A 5,660-nucleotide genomic window follows, 5' to 3' on the forward strand; every position below is an offset into this window, starting at 1 on the left:
GTTGTACTGCCCTGCCATTTTAGCACTTCAAGAAATGAGATAGGCAGTCAGAAAGTAAAAGCTGCATAAATTTCAGTATTTACACCATAGTTTGTAGACTCTATAACTTTTGTGCAAACCAATAAATATACGCTTATTGAAATTTTTTTTGTAATCACATGTAGCTAAATACATTTTGGCCAAAATATATGACATAAATTGAGTATATTGGATATTTTTTAAAAGACAAAGTAAAAAATGTCATTTTGTTCTCAAAATTTTCGCTCTTTTTTTATTAATATCGCAAAAAATAAAAAGCGCAGAGGTGATCAAATACAACCAAAAGAAAGCTCTGTTTGTGGGAAAAAAAGGACGTAAATTTAATTTGGGTACAGCACTGCATGACCGCGCAATCGTCAGTTAAAGCGGAGTTCCGGCCTCAAATTAGACAAAATCGATTTTGGGCCATCCGCTTGCTGAGTGTCACCTGAAAAACAAATGGATAATCACAATTTTTTTTTGTTTACTTACCTTGTTATTGAAGAAAATATATTCACCTTTCTTCCTCTTCCTCCCCCGCGCCGTCACTTCCTCCTTGCATTGATTCCTGGGAGCTGAACGTCATCGCTCCCAGGAATCAATGCACTGCACCGGCCCCGCTCGTCACTTCCAGGGCAGGCACGTCATACCCTGCTAGACAGCTTCTGGGCATGCCCAGAAGCTGTGCAGGGATGACACAGCTGCACGGAAGTGACGGCAGGGCCGGTGCAGTGCATTGTGGGACCGAAAAGGACACGGAAGAGGACATGGAAGAGGACGCGCTGGCTTCAGCTGCCCAAACCTGAGATGGCAGTGCTGGAGAAAAAATTTTCAAGGTAAGTATTTCTTCTAAAAGGTAAGTGCGACCCGGGACAGTTCAGAGGCTATCCATTGTGGAATGTACTAGCCCTGACAGTCCCAGGGGTTATTTTATTAAAAAATCATGTCCGAGGCCGAAACTCCGCTTTAAAGTCACACAGTGCCAAGTTGAAAAAAGTGGCCTGGTCATTAAGGGGCAAATCCTTCCGGGTCCAGAAGTGGTAAACAACTTGTATATAAAGTGGTATATATATATATATATATATATATATATATATACATATATACAAACCCGATTCCAAAAAAGTTGGGACACTGTACAAATTGTGAATAAAAACAGAATGCAATGATGTGGAAATATCAAATTTCAATATTTTATTCAGAATACAACATAGATGACATATCAAATGTTTAAACTGAAAAAATGTATAATTTTAAGGGAAAAATAAGTTGATTTTAAATTTTATGGCATCAACACATCTCAAAAAAGTTGAGACAAGGCCATTTTTACCACTGTGTGGCCTCCCCTCTTCTTTTTATAACAGTCTGCAAACATCTGGGGACTGAGGAGACAAGTTGCTGAAGTTTAGGAATAGGAATGTTGTCCCATTCTTGTCTAATACAGGCTTCTAGTTGCTCAACTGTCTTAGGTCTTCTTTGTTGCATCTTCCTCTTTATGATGTGCCAAATGTTTTCTATGGGTAAAAGATCTGGACTGCAGGCTGGCCATTTCAGTACCCGGATCCTTCTTCTATGCAGCCATGATGTTGTGATTGATGCAGTATGTGGTCTGGCATTGTCATGTTGGAAAATGCAAGGTCTTCCCTGAAAGAGACGACCTCTGGATGGGAGCATATGTTGTTCTAGAACTTGGATAGACCTTTCAGCATTGATGGTGCCTTTCCAGATGTGTAAGCTGCCCATGCCACACGCACTCATGCAAACCCCATACCATCAGAGATGCAGGCTTCTGAACTGAGCGCTGAGAACAACTTGGGTTGTCCTTGTCCTCTTTAGTCCGGATGACATGGCGTCCCAGTTTTCCAAAAAGAACCTCAAATTTTGATTTGTCTGACCACAGAAAAGTTTTCCACTTTGCCACAGTCCATTTTAAATGAGCCTTGGCCCAAAGAAAAGGCCTGTGCTTCTGGATCATGTGTAGATATGGCTTCTTTTTTGGCCTATAGAGCTTTAGCCGGCAACGGCGAACGGCACGGTGGACTGTGTTCACCGACAATGTTTTCTGGAAGTATTCCTGAGCCCATGTTGTGATTTCCATTACAGTAGCATTCCTGTATGGGATGCAGTGCCGTCTAAGAGCCCGAAGATCACGGGCATCCAATATGGTTTTCCGGCCTTGACCCTTACGCACAGAGATTGTTCCAGATTCTCTGAATCTTTGGATGATATTATGCACTGTAGATGATGATAACTTCAAACTCTTTCCAATTTTTCTCCGAGAAACTCCTTTCTGATATTGCTCCACTATTTATCGCCGCAGCTTTGGGGGAATTGGTGATCCTCTGCCCATCTTGACTTCTGAGGGACACTGCCACTCTGAGAGGCTCTTTTTATACCCAATCATGTTACCAATTGACCGAATAAGTTGCAAATTGGTCCTCCAGCTGTTCCTTATATGTACATTTAACTTTTCCGGCCTCTTATTGCTGCCTGTCCCAACTTTTTTGGAATGTGTAGCTCTCATGAAATCCAAAAAGAGTCAATATTTGGCATGACATTTCAAAATGTCTCACTTTCAACATTTGATATGTTATCTATATTATATTGTAAATAAAGTATAAGTTTATGAGATTTGTCAATTAGTCCATTCCTTTTTTACTCACAATTTGTACAGTGTCACAACTTTTTTGGAATTGGGTTTGTATATATATATATGGTCTATAGTCAGGTCAACGTTTTGCCAGTTCAAGGCTTCTTCAGGACCAGTGATACTAGTAGTAGAGGAGCACATAATATAAGGAAATATACAAAAATCAATAACATAACGTATACAGAACAATAGTGCTACTCAGTATGTAAAATGCTCACATCATTGTGGTGAATCAGGGGGCGCCCATCAACAATGCCTGGAGGGGGTGGGCATAGATGCAACGGAGGCTCCCACCGTGAGGCCACCAGGGACAGCCAGAGACGCGCGGAGATCTATAATGTGCATATAAATGCAAAATATAGTGCGCTTCCTGACAAAAATCCTAATCCAATGCAGTGCAAATTAAAAAAAAATATAATGATTATATCAATGGGAACACATCAAAAGCACATCGCCTGCATTTTTGGTGTGTTTTTGTAGTCACATGACCATGTTTCACAGGTGCATGCCGAGAGTCAGGAAACCAAAAAGTGCACCGAAAATGCATTAAAATAGGCATGGTAATAGTGCATTTAAAAGGTGATATGTGTTTTGGAAAAAAGTGCACCAGTGTGAAAGGGCCTTTATGGTCGGTTCACACCACATGCAGTCCAGTGAGTTTTTTTTCTGCATCAAATATGCATAAAAAGTAGATTATATGGTTTCCAGTGACATAGTGCACACCAGTGCAGTCAGCTCCAGGGCGTTCCAGATCAAGAAAGAAAAAGGAGAACATGCTGCATTTTTCCTGCAGTGGATTGTACTGGGACATGGTAAAACGCATCAAAAATGCACTGGAATGCACCGGAACGCATCCAAAATGCACCAGACCCCAGTACAGTGAGAAAAAATAAAACAGGAGAAAAGAAGAAAAACTAATCTGGAATGCATCCAGAAATACATCATAAACGCACCGGAAAGCATCAAAAATGCACCGGAACGTGTCAAAAAGGTATTAACCACTTCACTACCCAAATAAAATTGATGTCCTTTTTTTCCCACAAATAGAGCTTTCTTTTGGTGGTATTTGATCACCTCTGCGTTTTTTAGATTTTGCGCTATAAACAAAAAAAGAGCAACAATTTTGAAAAAAAAAACACAATATTTTTTACTTTCTGCTATAAAACATTCCCAATAAAAAAATGTAAAAAATCAACTTTTTTTTTTTATCAGTTTAGGCCAATTTGTATTCTGCTACATATTTTTGGTAAAAAAAAAAAAAAACCCAAAAAGCGTATTTTAATTGGTTTGCGCAATAGTTATAGTGTTTACAAACTACGGGATAGATTTATGGACTTTTTTAAATTTATTTATTTTTTATTAGTAATGACGGTGATTAACGACATTGCGGCGGACAGATCAGACCCCTAACTTGCATTTTTGAAATTTCTTGGGGACCAGTGACATTACTACAGTAATCAGTGCTAAATATTATGCACTGTTACTGTATAAATGACACTGGCAGGGAAGGGGTTAACACTGGGGGTGATCAAAGGGTTAAATGCGTTCCCTTTTGTGCTTACTGACTGTGTGGGGGATGGGTTGGACAGAGGCAGAGAGAGATTGGTGGTTCAGCTTAGCTGAATTGCACGATCTTTCCCTGCCTCTCTGACAGAAGAGCTGCTTGCTTTGTTTACATAGGCAGGCTTCTGTCATTACTGTATATCCGAAGATCGCAGGAGGCCGGCGGCGATCGAGCCCGCTCCTCCCGCGGTCTGCCTCCTGCTGTGTCTAATCACAGTGGGAGTGTGGCACGCGCCGGCGAAACCGCATGCACATAATCACGTAGATCTACGTGATTATGCGCAGCCGAGCCGCCCTGTAAATCTGCGTGGGGTGGTCGGGGTGGTCGGCAAGTGGTTAAAAATGCGCATGCAGAAATGAATCTGGAATGTGTTTTTGTGATGTGAACCATATACTCTCTAATTCAGTCATGTGGATGGATCTCTCGGTTTGCCTGGGAGAGCCACACTGCTGCAGTATATACGCAGTACGTGGTCGGCAACCGGTTAAACCGTTAAATCAGTAGGCTGAGAAGAATCCTTATCCTGGTGTGTTAGCTTTGTGAAAGGAGTCTGATGTCTCATGTGTCGGGATGTATGATGCCCGTGCATGCCCAGGAGTGACATCATCATGCATGGGCCAATCAAGAAGGCCGAAGACCGGCAGCACCTGGAAGAAGCCGGGGAGACGACGCTTGCACCAGTGAGGTACCCACATGTACTGGACTATTATCCATACCTGGAATGAATAATAAATAAATGAATAATAACTGTCAGAGCTTTTTGTTCTCTCAAATGAACTGTCAAGCCATTCAATGGCAGGTGTCATAACTGATCACATGTGCAGCACCATGCATGCTGCAGACCAAGCAAGGGGTCTCCAAACCATGGCCATGGGCCACATCGGGGATGCTTCAAGATTTTATTGGGCCTGCAGCTAGAGTCCGTAGTGTATCCTCAATGTGCAGTGATCAGTGATGATTCGGATCAACAGAAGCTGCTTGTGGTCTCTGCTTCTACATCTGATCTGATGTAAGGGGGTATTGTGGCAAGGACTCTGGTGTAAAGGGGCTCTCATTTAAAGGGGCTCTGATGGGGACACTGATGTAATTGGGATCTCTGATGTAAGGGGAACTCTGATGGGGACCTTGATGTAAGGAGGAACTCTGATGGGGACCCTGCTGTAAAGAGGGACTATGATCGGGACCCTGATATAAGGGGGAACTCTGATGGGGACCCTAATGTAAGGGGGATCTCTGATATAAGGGGAACTCTGATGGGGAACCTGATGTAAAGGGGGACTTTGATGGGGACCCTGATGTAAGGGGGAACTCTGATGCAAGGGGAACTCTGATGGGGACCCTGATGTAAGAAGGAACTCTGATGGGAACTCGTGTAAGGGGGGACTCTGGTGTAAGAGGGACTCTGATGGAGACTCTGATGTAAGGGGG

Source organism: Pelophylax lessonae, assembly GCF_965119305.1.
Source record: "Pelophylax lessonae genome assembly, chromosome: 2".
NCBI lineage: Eukaryota > Metazoa > Chordata > Amphibia > Anura > Ranidae > Pelophylax > Pelophylax lessonae.